An 18,530-nucleotide genomic window follows, 5' to 3' on the forward strand; every position below is an offset into this window, starting at 1 on the left:
TCCCCATGTTTCCCTTGACACTGCTGGTTAAGTCCCAACAGGACAGAGCTGGCCCTTCTATGAATATAATTTGCAGCTTTTCCTCTTAGGTGTTAATTAAACTGATTGATTGCCAATGTGCTTAAATAACTCTGGGAATGCACATGCACACAGATCTGACCAGTAATTAAGTTCACTGCCACTGCTACCTCCCAGCCCCAGGTACAGCTAGTGTAGGGTTATAAGGTTGGGGAATGCAACAAGAAGAGAATAAATGAATTTGCATGGTATATTAACGAGATAATTGAATTGTAGCAAACAGAGCACAAAACTGTTTTTAGATTGGAGAGCTGATCTAAAACGTGAGCGTTTCAGAACTTTTGTGTCTGCAGTTTCAGAATTTACCTCCAATTCAGTGAATGAAGATGGTAATGCATGGTTTGGAATCTTTAAAGAACCAAACTATCTTAAAATCTGTAGCAAAAGGACAGCAACCAGTGTAAGAAATCAAATTTGCATTGTGTCCAGTTATGATCCCTGTATTTCCTTGAGGGATCACAATACATCTGAGTACAGGGCTGATGCATCCACTAGGGAAACCTAGGTGATTACCTAGGGCACCACAGCTGGGGGGGTGCCAAGAGAGGGAACCACAGGCAGCCCCAGCAGTCCAGAGAGCAGACCAGAGAAGGTGCCAATTCAGCATCTCTCCTGTTCATATCTACCATGCCTACTCAAAAGTCCCACGATGTTCAATGAGAGTTACTCCCAGGTAATCATGTTTAGGATTACAGCCCTTGGAATGAGCCAGTAGATGCTTCATTATGTTTGTGTATGTATGTTAAATGTGAGGAACCAAAATTATTGTTCACTTAGGGGGCCCAATATGTGTACTTATTACACATTTGATCAAAGCAGTCCTAAATTGTGATTTTAAATTTTGGCTTTATGTATTTTTTGTACTCTAGTTTCATTCTTTTCTGTATATTGTAAGCCTTCTTCAGCTCTGTATGGAAGAAAAGTGGATAATAAATGTTTTAAATAACTGAATACTACATTCAGGGTAAAAAGAGAGGCATTTGCAAAGATTGGCTCTATAAACCCCCAGTGACGAAACTCCTTCCTGTTGCAAGACTAGCCAAAGTCCAAGGAGCACTTTTCCAAAGCATTTTAAAACCTACCTACATGAATTGGTGTTTGAAGGAACAGGAAGAATTATGCATATTTTATTTGGAGAAGAATTTTTATGAGCAAAATTATTCCAGCTCTGTGCTGAGCCAAGCAAGATTCCAGACACAGAGACACATAATACAAATGCACAAAGCTCTTTGTGATGAATCTAGCTTTGATGTTATAGCACTTAATCTTTATTTTGAAATTCACATCACACAGTGACCATATGGCCCCCTTTCAGACACCCAGTATTTTAATTTAGAAATCCTACAGGCCATTACTCACTCTGCTGTTCCATAAGAGCCTGTGTCTAGATACGTGAGGATCTGGATGTCCTAGCTCATTGCTGAGGCACTCTGTATATGCTCAGACATACTGTCTTCTTCATTCTTATTTCATTAGCAAAATGTCTGACCCTTGAACTGGCTGTATTGTAATCCATGGGTGGAAATCCAGTCTGGGCAAAAAGACAGAACTCTCCTTCTTGGTACAGGACCTGGCGCATTCCTTGGAAACTCACACACTGCAAGAAACAAGCCAAAAGTGAAGGGAGAGAATGGCCAGGAGTCACCAATGTCTGGGGGGAAAACCCATCTGCCTGGTACACTGCAGGAAATCATCTTCAGCTCTCTTTCAAAAATTATTGTCTGTTTCCAGTTGAAGCTGGCTCACATTTTAGTGTTAGGTGAGGAAAACAACAACAGTTTGCTCCTTCTTGAAGCAGGGTTGCCAGCCTTCAGGTGATAGCTGGAGATCTCATACTCCAGGTGAAAGAGATCAGTTCACCTAGAGAAAATGGCTGCTTTGGAAAGTGAACTCTATGACGTATTACCCCATTGCAGTCCCTCCCCTCCCCAAATCTCACTCTCCTCAGGCTCCATCCCTGAAAATCTCCAGGTATTTCCCGACCTGGAGCTAGCAACCATATCCTGAAGGCTGCCATGGAACTGGAGGTGGGGTGGAAAGAACTGAGGCAGCTGATGGTCATCTTTGGGAAGGCATTCCAGTCCACAGCCATCACCAACCAACGGCCCCACCCCTCATTCTAAACCAACCAATCTCACTTCCCGCAGAGAAGAAAGCTGGAAGCAGGCCTCTTCTGCCAACATTTAGATGGAGTAACTCAGTCAATAAGTCTTGACAACCTTGGGATGCCCAGCTACATCTGTGCCAAATGGTATCCCATTTCAATTTTCTGATTCAGCACCATTTTTTCATTCTAATTATGGCTTCTCCTCCCTAGATTACACATATGGATAAACTTCACCAAAGGATCCTAGCCAATGGAATTCAGTTGCATTGCATAGCAATCAAGATGATGTCACAACACTGGCATAGCCAATCAGCTCTACCATCAAGATGATATCACTTAGAGCAAACAAACTCAAAAGCCCTAAGCCGCAGGTCAACTGGGGTGCTGTAAACCAGGAACACATGTGCACAGAGCTGTAGCCTGGCCTGCTGGCAGGCACATGACATATGTATCCAAAGCCACCTGCTGGCAAGGCAGGCACCAGAGCTGTTTGACTGGCCAGCTGGCAGGTGCATATTGTGACTGGAGACACTGACTGGCTAGGAAATGTAAGTGGTGGGGATGGGGGTGCTGCAGAGGTGTCCTGTGCAGTGCCCTGCTCTCCTGCCCACTGGTACCCTAGGCAGTTGCTCAGGAACACCTAGTGAGCAACCAACCCCTAATTTTCAGAACTGTGGGAAATGATTTCAAAACACAGTGAGGATTTTGAGCACCAGCATATGCTGAAATAGAGATGTGATAAAACTTTATAATGCAGAAGGGTACTTTCTGAAAGGAACAGGGTTGCAATTAATTCCCCATGGGAATTTGAGACATTTTTCTTTTTTTCCCTCCCCTTTCATACTGCATAGCATATTGGATGGCCTATTCTGTCTTTATTTCATTGTTCCTTAATTATATAATCCACTTTTATTACACTGCGTTGTATGTATTATGCTCTCTTTATTTCATTGTTCTCTAATTGTAAAGTATTGTTTTCATTTCCTGGTTCCTTAATGTAATCCAGGTTTATTGCAGTATTTGTGGTATTTACTGTACTGGTTCTTATTGCATTTTTAAAAAGAATTCTGCAATCCGCCTTGAGTTTCAATGAGAAAGACATACAATAAATAAAATAAGCAAATATGTCCAACTAGCTCACATTCAGATGTCTCCCAGGCACTAGCAACTTCAATTTGTGATGGGGATGCAGGGGAAGCCTCTGACACCCTATCATGTTTTTTGCAGCAACACTGTGGTGCTCATGGGAAAGCTATCCCTCCTGTGGCCAGGCAAGGGCCCCAGATCTTTAAAATAAAAAATTGCTAAGATCATGGCATCCAGTCCCATCACTCCTTGGCAAGTAGAAGGGGAAGATGTGGAAGTAGTGACAGACTTCACATTTCTGAGATCCAAGATCACTGCAGATGGTGACTGTAGCCATGAAATTAAAATACACTTGCTCCTTGGCAGGACAGCTATGGCAAATCTAGGCAGTATAATAAAAAGCAGAGACATCACCCTGCCAACAAAAGTCCATACAGTCAAAACAATGGTATTCCCAGTAGTAATGTATGGCTGTGAGAGTTGGACCATAAGGAAGACCAAGCACAGAAGAACAGATCCTTTTGAGCCGTGGTGCTGGAGAAGAATCTTGAGAGTCCCTTGAACTGCAAGATCAAATCAGTCAGTCCTGAGGGAAATCAACCCTGACTGTTCCTTGGAAGGTCAGATGCTGATGCTGAAGCTGAAGCTCAAATACTTTGGCCACCAAATGAGAAGGGAGCAGTCACTGGAGAAGATCCTGATGCTGGGAAAGACAGAAGGCAAAAGAAGAAGGGGACGGCAAAAGATGAGATGGCTAGACAGTGTTACTGATGTAACTAACACAAATTTGAGCAGACTTCGGAGGATGGTGGAAGACAGGAGGGCCTGGTGGTCCATGGGGGTCACAAAGCGTCAGACTCAACTGTGCAACTGAGCAACAACAATCTCCATCTAAGTTTCAGGGACTCTCCCTAAAGAACCAAGCTGCTCTGTTGAGCTCTTAATACTGCTCTTATATTGCTGTAACTAAAATGTCTTCTAGATAACCATTTTGGATGGCTGGTAAATGGGTCTATGAAAGACAGAGGTAAGCAGTCGATCACAAGGAGGGTTGGGAAATTCCTGGAGACTTGGGGGTGGAGTCTGGGGAGTGTGGGGTTTGAGGAGGGGAAAGGCCTCAGCAGGGTATAATGCCATACAGTCCAGCTTCCAAAGCAGCCATTTTCTCCAGAGGAAATGAACACTGTAGTTTGGAAGTTGGTTGTGATTCTCAGAGATCTCTAGTCCCCACCTAGAGGCTAGGAACCCTAGGGGATAAGATTCATTTATGAATGAAGGAAATGCTTTGATGGATTAGAAGTGTTTACCCATTCTCACCTAGGCTTGGAAAGGGAGGTTTCTTTCAGCAAAACCTAACACATAATCAACCAGCAAATAATTAGGCTAGAGAAGGAACCCCAGGACACCACTGAGAATGTGAAACAGAGGAGATTCAACATTCCTGCATCAGTGAACAGGTTTCAAACAGAGAAGAGAGGGAAGTTGTTTTGGCATCGCTTCCATGCAGATTTTGAAACAACCTGAACAAACTTATAAAGGCAATTAAAGAAAGCAGTATCAAATAAAGAAAAAAATTCTTTAGATGAAATGCACTTTCATGGCTGTGACGTTGATGTTGAGTTCGAACAGAAAAAGAGGAGATTCGGGGGGGGGGGGAATCTTCCTTTCTTGGAAATAATATATTGAGGTCTTTCTTCCTCCCCAACAGAGACTGCTGCAAGTACACAACGGAGAAACTGAAGTCCAGAATTTCATGACAAACAGGCAGACAAATGTGTAATTATTGTCTAGAGAATTACATGATTATACTACAAAATTGAGATCTCCGTGTCATTAGAAAATCTCTCCAAAGGCATTATTTTACGGGAGGAAGCTTTGAAACTCTTTGCATAATAAGCCATTCCTCAAATCCAGATTGCTAATTAAAGCCATATATTATCGTCAGCTCTCCTATTGGTATGGAAGTGCAGATCTACCTCATTAGATGGTAATAAATGCCTTTTGGAAAAAAACATAGCAGAAGCAGAAAGTTGCAAGAAACTATGAGAAATAAATATAGCCTTCCAAGCACACCACAAGCCAAATTCATGGCTACCTGTTTGGGTTGCCAGTAGGGTTGCCAATCCTCAGGTGTGGGCAGCGGATCCCCTGGTTTGAAGGCCCTCCTCCCACTTCAGGGTCATTAGAAAGCAGGAAGGGAGGGGAGGAAATGTCTGCTGGGCACTCCATTATTCCCTATGGAGACCGATCCCCATAGGATATAATAGAAAATTGATCTGCAGGTATCTGTTTTTTGAGACAGAGGCACTACATTTTCAGCATAGCATTTGGTGAGTCTCCTCAAAATACCCCCCCCCCCCAGTTTCAAAAAAGATTGAAAAGGTGGTCCAATTCGATGAGCCCCCAAAGAAGGTGCCCCTATCCTTCATTATTTCCAGTAGAGGGAAGGCATTTAAAAGGTGTGTGGTCCCTTTAAATGTGGTGACCAGAACTCCCTTTGGAGTTCAAGTATGCTTGTCACAACCTTGTTCCTGGCTCCACCCCCAAAGTCTCCTGGCTCCACCACCAAAGTCCCCAGATATTTCTTGGACTTGGCAACCCTAGTTACCAGCTTTCAGGCTCGAGTTCTTTGTGAACTGCCACTGATCTCTAGACTACAGTTCACCTAGAGAAAATGGTAGAGGTGCACTCTATGGCATCACAGCCTTGCTGAGCTCCTTCCCCTCTCTAAACTCTACCTTGCTCAGACACCATCATCAAACTTCCATGAATTCCCCAGCTCACAATGGGCAACCCTACGTGTTTTCAAAACCACTGCACAAATAGATGCGATTATGAGACAGTAATGGTACTTCTCACATCAAAGTACCAAAAGAACAAGTGCCGTGAATTGGGCTATTTTCACATTTCCTTGGTAGTATTGAAAAGGAAGTGGGGCTCACGTCTTTCATATATTAGCAGATGTAAGTCTGCTTATCCTGTCATGGGGCAGGGCTAGAAAAAGGAATTTGTTGGCTAAATGAATAAAAAGGAAAAGAAGAACAGGTCTTATACACTTCCTGTTTCAGCATTTGTAGTCATGTGCCATAGGATTGCCAGCCTCCAGGCAGGGCCTGGAAGTGATGTTACCCAGAAGTGATGCCATGTCACTCTTGGAATCACACATCTCCATGGTAAAAAAAAAAAAGGCACATAGAGATGAGCAAATTTCTAAAGTATCATGATGTCAGTTCTGGGAACATCATGCAATATTGCTCCCCACCCACCAAAGGCTCCTGGGTGACAACTCTAGAAGAACCCCCTATGATATCCCCTTGGGCCCTGATTTGGTCTTGACACACCAGTGGAACTAGTCCACAGTGAAAAGGATGTTGCAGTTCAGGATCTGGTTGGTTAATGTGAACCATATGAAACACAGTCTTCTCAGGTCCTCTGTTAACATGTTCCCAGTTTCTGCATCTTACCAACATCTTCAGCCTTGAGTAAGGCTTCCTTCATCCATAGAAACACCAGTGGTCCTATGGTGGCCTTAATGGCAGAAATTCAGCAGAAGCCTTCCCAGTGCAGCCTCACTACAACAGTGGAAGGAAATGCTCATGGCCCTGCCAAGACATAAAAGGTAGCAATCTGAATGCAATGAAGGAATCCATATTCCTCCTCCTAACAGGGCTCCTGCTGTCAGCTCCAACCCGAGAAGCAGGGCAAACCTGGTTTCTAGCAAGTGACTAGTTTTAGCTTTTGCCTCACCTCAAATCTAATTAAAATTCACAGTCTCCAGGAACCCTCATTTTAATGTGATTTTGCAAAGCAGACATTTTATGGCCTTCTGTTAGTCTACCAAAAGGTCTTTGTCTGTATTTGGAAAATGAAATGTCTGAAAAATAATGCAGAGATGAAAGCCCAGTGAGATGAATCACAAAAACTTCCCAGGGAAGGGCTCAGCATACTGCAGGAAAAGGAGCTCCTCTTTGCCAGACTTCTCCCTGGATGAACCCATCCCTAGGAACAGGTGAGGCAATTAAAGGGGCTTAGGCTCTGCAGAGACAAGTGGTCACCACCAGGGCTGCTCAGCTCAGATCCAGCCACCAGTGAAGACAGACACAGGTTCCCCTGTTGTCTTCTGTGCCAACTGGGTCTGAGCTATATGCCCCCAGACTCAGCCAATAAAGACATGGGGAAAAGTGATGGGCAGACCAATGCATGTCACTGATACTATTTGCTGAGTCTAAGCCAAGCTGCCTTTGCGACTAGCCACCAGCAATATAAGAGGCAATACAACTAACTGTTCCTGGAAACTTACCAGGATAGCACTGGAAACCTTCTTTAAAAGTTAAAGGGCCAGTCCCTCCTTGCCTGCCTTATGCCTATGCCATGCCCTATCCAGTTCTTCCCAGCAATTTATAGGTTGCATCCTACCAATTTTTCTACTCAATCTCACCTGACATCCCTCTAGGCTTACCAGATATTTTGCCATGGGCTTCTTGCCCCCAGCTCCACCACTGCTTTACACTAAAATAGGGGGTAGAAAATGATCTCACAACACACCATAGGATGTCCCCCCGTGCCATAGAAATTAGGGGATTCCTACAGTATTGCAACATCACATCTGGATGCAACTGGAAATGACATTGCATATAATTAATCTACCCAACATTTTTGCTCTTGCAGGAGCCAAGAAGCCACTTAGAAACCCTAGGTCTTTATGGCTTTTGTCAATGTGGGTCCCACAATCTCTGGCATAGTTCTCTAGGTTGCTAGGGGACTCCAGTTCCCCCTATCACTTGTGGAAAAGGTGGCAAAATCTAGTCTTCTGTGTCCCCTTCATGGGTAGCTTTAGCTTGTAGTGCTGTTGCCTGTTGTTGGACCTTTTCTACCAGTGTGTCCTTTCTTTGGAATTCACTTCTGGAGGCAGTGTGAAAGATTCCATTTTCCTGTACAATTAAGCCCAGCATAATGCAGCATAAACAAAATAAGGCACTTTCATTTTGAAAAGCCAGTCCAAGATTTTAACTCATTGTGGATGTGATGATGTGGAACATGTGAGACTCAGGAACATTTCCCCTGAGCAATTCACTAAGCTGACTTGAAAGGCCATTTTAACAGTGGTAAAATCAGTTAAGGGAATACAATCATAAGAACTCAGACTTTATTGATAAAACTATAGCTACTTGAGCTGCTGTTCTGAAAAGGGGCTGCCCCAGATCCCATTTCCCGCTGCTACGACAGAGCAGAAAAATAATCTTTTAAAAATTGCCATCGGGCAACAGCAGGACATCCAAACAAAACCACAGCATTTCCGGTGATTCAAGTTAGGTTTGCCAGCTCTAGGTTAGGAAATTCCTGAAGCTTAGCAGGTCTCCAGGCACCACCTAGGGGTTAGAACCACAGAAAAATCAGTGAAATAGAAATCAATAGAGCAATAAGGTGCTTGTGCAAAGTCTCTGGTCTCTGGAGAGCTTTTCTCCATAGAAGATGATCTATGCTTGGTGTCTTTGATGAAAGCATTGAAGTGGTTTGGAACTTGGCAACTGTGAACTGCTTTTTGCCCCTCCATAAGGAAGGTACTTGAAACAAGCTAATAAACTAGTGAGTGACATCAGAGGTGGGCTGAGACGTCCTGTACAAGATTCTATTTTTGGCATTACTATTTGAATCTTTAAAGAAGACCAGAGACTTTGCACAAGCACTTTAATGGATTATTGTAACACAGCATTTGAAATTGTAAACATTGTGTACTGATCAAACTTACCTTGCATTGAATTGTACTATTGAAGTTTGTAATAGAAGTATTTATGAGTTCTTAGTAATTTGATCATGGCCTATTGATTTATATTTCACCACCAAGGGGCTGGCAACCAGATCTCAGTAGATGAAGCTGGAGATTAGCAGGTGGAATCTGTGGAGGGAGCTCAGTGGGGTATAATACTGTAGCATTGATGCTTCAAAACAGCCTTTTTTTCTCCAGGGGAACTGATCATCTGGAGATCAATGGTTTGCTCCAGAAGGTCTTTAGGCCCCACCTGAGAGCTGTCAACCCTAATTCAAGTACAGAAAACAGTAATGTACCCAATCTCAAATCCAATAAAATACTAAAATCAAAGGGCCAAAACTACCCATAATAATTGCCTGTGCTATCATCTCAACACAGTATGTGCTTCAGAAACTCTGCCCTCATTCCACATGGTTCACTGCTACTAAGAAATGGCAAGGAAATTATACATCATCACGCCTCAGGCAAGTCAATGTCTGCATTACTGAGAGTGAGGAGGACTATTTTCAGTGGCTAGTCCCTCTTTTTTAAAGGCTGCTGAGTGAATCCTTAACTTCAAAATCTACCAAGAAGACATTTTGAGAGCAAAATAAATTGATTTTGACTCTAGCATTCATGCAGTATAGAGTTCCCAATTGCCTGGGTTTGGTGGGGAATTCCCTGCCCCATCCCCCATCCTAAAAATAACCCGAGAAGCTGGAGAAAAATTGCCTTCTTGGTGACACTCCAGGAATTTCCCCTAGTGTCTATGGTCCTTACCTTTTAATTTTAGAGTTTCCAACCTCCCGGCAGAGCCTAGAGATCTCCAGAAAGTTGCTTTGAAGCATGGGCTCTATGACATTATACCTAGGGATGTGCATTTGGATCTACCCAAGCTGAAAATCTACCTGGAATTTCTTACTAGTATTTCGAAGGAGATTTCGGTATCCCAAATATATCCAGGTTTTCTCAGGAAAACAAAAAAACCCTTAAAAATTCCAGATATAGCCAGAAATAACCAGGTAGATCCGAAAACAGCTAAGAGCTGTTTGATCTGAAACCACCTCTCCACTTTTGGTCAGGCTTCTTCTGCAGTCCCTTTAGCTTAATTTTTTCTGGTTGAATAGATCCAAACTAAAATATACTGACTAAAAAAATTACATAATAAAGACCTTCTGGCACACAAGACCTTCTGAAACAAACCATTGATCTCCAGAAGATGACAGAGATCAGTTCCCCTGGAGAAAATTAATTATACCCCTCCCCAAACCCCAGTGTCTCTCAGGTCCACCCCCAAATCTCCAAGGATAAGAACATAAAAGAAGCTATGTTGGATCAGGCCAATGGCCCATCCTGTCCAACACTCTGTCACACAGTGGCCAAAAAACCAGGTGCCATCAGGAGGTTCAACAGTGGGACCAGGACACTATAAGCCCTCCCCAGGCCTCAGATTCAGTGGAAGCTCACAGGAGCACAGCTCCTGAACCTTTCTGAGAGTTCCTCCTCCTCCTCCTTCTAAGAGTTCCACCTCCTTGTCCATTGAATAGTATGTGCAGCTGCATAACAATCCCTCGATGAGCTCCACCACCTATTTTTCTACAAAATGACCCCTTGCCCTCCCACTGTTGCCTCCCAAGCACCAAGAATGCAGAGCATCACTTGCCCCAGACAGAGAGCTTCATCTATACGTTGTGGCTAATAGCCACTGATGGACCTCTGCTCCATATGTTTATCCAGTCCCTTCTTGAAGCTGTCTATGCCCTCCTGTGGCAGTAAATTCCACCCCCAATCACCCCCAATTCAGAGTTGCCAACCCTAGGCTTACAAAAAAATTCTAGATGAGTTAGTCTGTATGTAACAGTAGAAATAGTAAGAGTCCAGTAGAATGTTGCCTGGAAGTGACAGCAGATTCTCCCTAAACTACCTTCCCCAGGCACTGACCCCCAAATCTCCAAACTCTTGTCTAGACTGTGTTGAAAACCTGAGTGCACTAGCTTGTGGAAGAGGGGTATCAGTTGAATTTTGCATTTCTTACCTTTTGTTTTGAGGCAGAGGGTTAGCTTCAACTGTGCTAGAATAGAATCTTTTACTTTAAAAAAAATCAAACAGAATTTACATCACATACACCCCTCCCCATTCCCCCTGCGAGATGCTGCTTGGCCCTTGTATTTCTTTGCACTTTCTCGCAGCCCCTCATTTAAATTAATTAAACTGCATTTCCTGTGGCTATTAATCACTCAGTATTTGTTAATCTAATTACTACTGTATTGATCAATGGGCGGAATAATGATTTGAATAACTGGAATTAAAATTAAGCTACCCAGTTATTAATAATAAGGATGCTTACTAAGTGGGAGTGAAATGGAAAGACTTGATTAATTCTTCTAAGCTATCTCTCGGTGCATTAGCAGGAAAAGGCTGTTTCTAAACAGCTTGTGCTGCACCTGATTCAATCTTTGCTTTTTTAGTCAAACAGGCCAGACTTCCTCTTTGTCACAGGAGCCCTCAGCTTTATCTGCTGAGATCTGGTTGCCAACCCCCAAGTGATGCCTGGAGACCTCCTAGAATTACTTATGCTCTCCAGACTACAGAGATCAGTTTCCCTGGAGGAAATGGCTGTTTTGGTGGGTGAACTCTATGGCAGCTGTTCCCAACCTTTTTGGTATGGTGACCCATAAGTAGGGGTTGCCATACACAACACACCCCTCTACACCCCCATCGGGACTAGGAAATCCCACTTTTGAAGGCCCTCAATTACTATTGGTGCAATCCTAGACAGAGTTATACCATTCTGTGGCCCATCAGTGTGGTGCTCTACTGAGCATCAACAAACAACCAAGGTTGCAGGGTGGGAGATCTGGCTACCTTCCCTAATGGTATGAGGCTCCATACTGCCTACCAATCACAGGGCTTATGAATTGCTGACAAAAGTCTTTTGTGACACTAGGGCAATTTTGCCCAATGTAATGTCTGTGGATGCAGTTGCAATCACCAGTGTGTTTTATGATGCCCACTTCCTTCTTCACAAAAGCATTTCTTCCCCAAAGCAAGCAATCTCTGCTTTCCTCCACCTCAGTGGAATAGGAGGTGCTTCAAAAGAGCTCAAGAGGCATCAACTTTGCACCTTCAGGGAGTCCTATCCAGAAACAGATGCCCTTCAATCCCAGGATAATTCTGGGCTTGACACTTCCCAAGATTTAGTGACTGGCATCAGCTCCCATGGCAGCCCTTTTGTGGTGGTACCCAGTAACAATTCTCAAAATTCTTGAAGTGCCCATAGGCTTAACAAAGTTGGAGACCTTCCATGTGGGAAGAGCTTCTTTGATGCTATATACTTCATGGGTATATTATTTGCCCTCTTTCCCCAAGCTTTGGCACATTGTAATAGTCACTGTGGTCCGTTAACAAATGTGTTTGATAAGACTTCCTTTGGGACTTCACAAATTGGAAATTCCATTGCCACACTCCAGAATCCTTTTTAACTTTATGTTCATCCCAGCATTGTCATCCTGGACCAATAATGCTCTGATTAACATTCAAAGTCTGATTATTAGGCAACAGGGAACAGCTTTCTGATTTCAAGAGGAAAGCATAGCAATATGGCTAGAGTTTATAGATTCATATGTTGTAGCACATTCATATTTGATTATGTTTTCTCTGTTGGGAATATTAAAACATTATTATGTTCCCATTGTTCTCACTTTCTTCATAAAACCAGCATGTGACGCAGGATGCCTTGGCCTTGTAATGGTTTTGCACATGCAGAGGAAACCACTGTGCCTCTCTGCAAAAAAATTCATTCACTGAGTAGGTCCATCCATACTATGAGTCAATGGCCGGGCTTCTAACTCAGGAAGATTATGAGCTTCTAACTCAGGCAGAAGACTGAGGTTAGGCACAATCTGCCAGGAAGTTCTCCTGTGCAAGAGCCATTTGAATGAGCAGGTACTGTGTCAGTATATAGAGGCAAAAGCCTGGTCTATTTGCACCCTACCCAGCATTTCAAAGGAGCACAGTCCTTTCAAATGTGATGGCCAGAACTCCCTTTAGAGTTTAATCATGCTTGTCACAACCTCCTAGCTCCACCCCCAAAGTTTCCAGGCTCCACTCCTAAAGTCCCCAGATATTTCTTTAACTGGACCTAGCAGAGCGGCAGGTCCTCTGCCACATACAAGCACCACAGAAAAGAATAGAGGTTATGGATCCATAGTTCAGTGTAAGAAATGGGGGGATATGCCCCGAATTAATAGACCAGTCACTGATGCCAGCTGTTTCAGCTCATGAATAAGCCTGTCAGTCTGCTGAGAGCCAATGGTGGGAGAAGGGCTCCATCCTGCCATTTGAAGCACGTACCTTCCCAGCAGCTGTTCAGTTGCACCTCTTCAGTTGGAGCTGATGCAACATTTCTTTCCTTCAACAAAACCTGTCAGCAGAGCATTAATCAACGACTCCACCCAAGATTTCCGGGACATTTCTGAAACATGGCCCAAGAACAAAGCTGGTGCCTTAGAAGAAAGAGATAAAAGTAACAATTTAGTATGAAGGCAATTTTTAGTACCGCATCAAAGGACAGGCCTTGCTCACAATGAAGTCAAGAAAAGGAAGAAAAAGAATTGAATCTCAGTGCTCTCTCATGCCTGAGAGCAACAAGAGAGAAAGCCTTTATCCGCCTTGAGAGAAAAATGGTGTCCTGCTGCCATTAGAGAAAAGGACCGTTTTTCTTGGAGCACAATATTTCAAGGAAATCAGCAGTCCCTTAATTATCCCTCGGCATTCTCTCAATAAACGTGTGTCGCTAAAGCAGAGAAAGGCCCGACAAAAAGGTTACTAGAGATTCATTTTTGTCAGCGATAGTTATTTCTGATAATAGTCCAAAGTTCACCGGCATTCATATTGTCGCTCCAGCTTCAATTGATTTTGTTAAAGTTCACCTCAACACTTCAAACCTTGTGGTTCCCACAATTACCTCCCTGGGACCTTCCCGGGGGGTTCTTAGTATTCTGGGCATGCAGAGGCAGAGAGGGCAGCTAAGACATAACTGGACCCGTGGCAGGCAAGGAGTTTGTTTCCAGATTACTGAGTAAATACCTTGCAGTAATTACAACTTTAAATTCAAAGTGGTGATCTATAGTAGTAATATTGCATGTATAGGCAAGAGGGGAGCTCTTGGCCATCGGGGAATGGAGCGTTGGCAGAAGAATTAGATTAGTGGTGAAATGAAGGCAAGGCAGTGGAAATGAAAAATGAACAGCGCCTTAACTAGTGGCGCATGGCTGACTCAACCTGCCGGCACGTCAAACTGGGATGTATCATTGCCCCATCCAGCTCCCATTTACTAAGTGAAAGATAGAGTTCATCTCAAGCCACAGTGAGCTGCTGTGACATCCAAATGGACCTCATCATCATAAAAAAAATAATATGTTCCAGCAAGTGCAAGAAGAATATCAAGCTACTGACAAAAATCCTTCAGGTCCTCAGTAAGAAGACTGAGTGCAGATCACACAGCAAAACATATTGCTGTGTTCATAACTCACATATTTACATGCCCTTTGATGCCACAGAGCTCGAACCAGAAGCCCTGTGACCATCTCAAGACCCTCCTTCCATGTCACTGGTTGGAAGAGAGCCAGGATACTGACATCACAGGCTAGAATCCTTTCTGTTCTTGGAACTGAGTGATCCTCAAGCAACAGCCTCATGCCACTGGGAAGTTCCAAAGTAGGACTGCCAAGCTGCTGCTGTGGGTGGGGTTTCCCCCAGTTTGGGGCCCCCAGGCTTTTGGATGAGGCTGCGGGCATCTGCTTGTTACATCTGTTGGCCTCCCCTGCGATATCACACTGTGCTACCACACCACTACATCACTCTGTTGGACCATCTTGCTGTACTACTAACTCGCTACTGTAACTGATTTTATTGTGATTTTATGGTAATCTATTGTGATTCATTGATGTACTCCACCCTGAGCCCCTGTGGGGGAATGGGCGGAATATAAATATAATAATAATAACAACAACAACCACCTGCTGGCACAGAGTGGGCCGCCAGGGGATCCCCGTACCCCAAAGAGCTCCACTGTCAGGCAACGTGCCCGCTGTGATAATGTCATCCAGAAGCGATGTCATCATGCTGGGCATGTTGCATGAAGCATGCTCCAGTATTCAGGTAAAAACTCTATGTTAAAATGCCCCGCCAAAGCCAAGACAGGACATGACAGTAAAAAAAAAGGGTAGTCCCCTGTGCAAGCACCAGTCATTTCCAACTCTAGGGTGATGTCGCATCATGACATTTTCACAGCAGACTTTTTATGGGGTGGTTTGCCATTGCATTCCCTAGTCATCTACACTTTCCTCCCAGCAAGCTGGGTACTAATTTCACTGACCTCAGAAGGATGGAAGGCTGAGTCAACCTTGAGCCGGCTACCTGAACCCAGCTTCTGCCGGGATCGAACTCAGGTTGTGAGCAGAGAGTTCAGACTGCAGTACTGCAGCTTTACCACTCTATGCCATGGGGCTCCTTAGGACATGACAACCCTACTCCAAAGACCACAAAGTAATTAATTCCTGGGACTGTTGCAGAGTGGTGGCACAAGGCTCTGACTTTGTGCTCCAGACAGCTAGCAATTCAGTCTCTGTTCTCTCATTTGTCAACCATATATTAATGCTCAGTAGAGTAGCCAACTCTGGATTGGGACATTCCTGGAGATCTGGGGATAGATTCTGGGGAGGGTGGACTTTGGAGAGAGGAGGGACCTCAACGGGAGCATAATGCATTCCAATGCAGCCATTTTCTCCAGGGCAACTGATCTCTGTAGTCTTCTGGAAGACCTTCAGGCCCCACCTAGAGGCTGGCAGCCCTAACACTCATCTACTACCATCACCAACACCCTCTCAGCTCTCTCCACCCCTTGAAGGCCTTTTGTGTCCGACTGCTTGCTTTAGAAACAGCAAATGACCTTCTGTAACTGTTAGAGAAAAGAAGCCATTAGAATCGGGACTCAAGGCCTTAGCAGATCTTGAACTGGTGCCCAAGGGATGTCCCACAGAGCTTCAGCCTGTGTGCAACATACCACCCACCTGCATACACACACACACACACACAACTTTGGTCAGAGTAATTCCTTTTGATTTACTTTCAATAAATACACTGCTGTATTTTTCCTTCTCCAATAATTGGACAGTTATTTATAACTAAGATTAAGTAGCCTTCTGGAGCCTAGTATTAATGGGGTGGCCTGCAAGGAATTGTCAATACAAATCACTGCCGGACACTCTGTCACACTCACGTTCTGTCCAGACTGATCATCTTCCTGGCCTGAAGATTCTTCTGCAAGGTTTATGAAACCAAACCCCCCTGGATAGGGTGGAAATAGTTTTTAGATCTTCTGTGCTTGTTTCAGTCTCTGTGTAGAACTGTAAAATCGGGTGCAGCTCCTCACCTCAAAAGCAATTTATCCCTCCCCCTTCAATTCCCATGGCCTTACTACATTTGAATCAAGGTTCAGTTAAAACAAAAGAAGACCACAGTTAGTCTTGAAAAGACACCCCAAAGAGTCTCTGTTGTAAAAAGGAGACTCCACATGCTCCAGCCCTCCTCTTGAAATGGAGCATGAAATGGAGCCCTCCTCTTGAAATGGACCCAGTCCTTCCAATTCCACCTGTGCTGCCATCCTGCTGAGATGCGTGCCATGCCAGGGACCCTCAGTCCTCTTCCCCATGGCTCCAGGAAGGAAGTCTTCACAGTCTTTGCACCTCACCATTATTTCCAGTTCAATAAAGTCTTGTGCCACAACTGTCTCTCTGCCAGTTAGTTTTTGACTACATGACAGGAGCACCACTCCCCTCCCTACCCAACTCCCTCCCCAGCCCAACTGTCACTCCCCCAAGGGCTTCCTGAGGACATGTCTCTGATGGAGGCCTCTCAGGTGCCTTGGATGGCTGCAGATGATTGTTGTGCAGGTCCCGCTAGTCATTGTCATCTGCCAAACATAGCAGGGGCCCAGCACCATGGACAGGTTCCCTCCCTCACTTCACAGGCTTCTGTGTGGAAGAGGTGAGGGGCCAGAGGGCTGGTCTGGGTGAATGAGCCTGCTTGATGCAGCGGCTAGAGTGTGAGACTGGATCTGGGAGACCCAGATTCCATTCCCCACTTGGACCATGCACACCCTCAGCCTAACCAATCTCACAGGGTTGTTGTGAGCATGAAATGGGGGAGAATGAAGGATGTAAGCCACGGGGGAGAAAGTAGGGTTGCCAATCTGCAGGTGGGGGCAGGGGATCCCCTGGTTTGGAGGTCCTCCCCCCACTTCAGGATCATTGAAAGCCAGGGAAAAGGGAAATGTCTGCTGCGCATGCCATTATTCCCTATGGAGACCAATTCCCATAGGGTATAATGCTGAATTGATCTGTGGGTATCTGGGGTTCGGGAGGACTGTTTTTTTGAGGTAGAGGTATCAAATTTTTAGCCTAGCATCTAGTGCCTTTCCTCAAAACAGCCCCCAAGTTTCAAAAAGATTGGACCAGGAGGCCCAAAGAAGGTGCCCCTATCCTTCATTATTTCCAGTGGAGAAGGCATTTAAAAGGTGTGCAGTCCCTTGAACATGAACACATGAACATATGAAGCTGCCTTATACTGAATCAGACCCTTGGTCCATCAAAGTCAGTATTGTCTACTCAGAATGGCAGCGGCTCTCCAGGGTCTCAAGCTGAGATTTTTCACATCAATTTGCCTGGACCCTTTTTTGGAGATGCCAGGGATTGAACCTGGGACCTTCTGCTTACCAAGCAGATGCTCTACCACTAAACTAACGTCCTTCCCCTTTAAATGTGATGGCCAGAATTCCCTTTGGAGTTCAATTATGCTTGTCACAACCTTGCCCCTGGCTACACCCCCAATGTCTCCTGGCTCCATCCCCAAAGTCCCCAGATATTTCTTGAATTGGACTTGGCAACCCTAGGAGAAAGGTTGGAAATGAGTAACTGTTTATAACTGTGTGTCTGCTCCAGGAAGGGGGAAGTAATTTCTGACAATAACACTGAGGGGGCAGGGGATCACAGGGGTCCCAGAGAGAGTCAATGGTGAGGGGGAACAATGCAGTGGGCAAACTCCAAAAATTTGGAGGGGATAGGGTTTGGGGGTGTATGCCCATTGGACATGCAGGAATGACAGATGACTCACATGGTTTCCAATGCAAGATGTCACACTTACATCACTACACATGGAAGGAATGATAAATGCAGAATGGATTTAGAATGACAGTCTGTGGGCACTGATTGCTCTGGAACAGGAATGACAGCGCTCAGAGTGGAATGATGGTCATTCCAATCCCAGACCACCTCTGCTCCACTGAGAAGGGAACTGGGAGATAAGAGGGGGGTGCTGCAAGCCCCCACATCTGAGCCCACCCTGGTTGCCCCTGCTCACAAGACAATCACAAGTACACTGTTTCCAAATTCCCTTTGCCAGAGATGATCAGAAACACAAGACCCAGTTTTTTGCCACCAGCCCCAAAAC

Source organism: Heteronotia binoei, chromosome 11 (assembly GCF_032191835.1).
Source record: "Heteronotia binoei isolate CCM8104 ecotype False Entrance Well chromosome 11, APGP_CSIRO_Hbin_v1, whole genome shotgun sequence".
Classification (NCBI taxonomy): domain Eukaryota; kingdom Metazoa; phylum Chordata; class Lepidosauria; order Squamata; family Gekkonidae; genus Heteronotia; species Heteronotia binoei.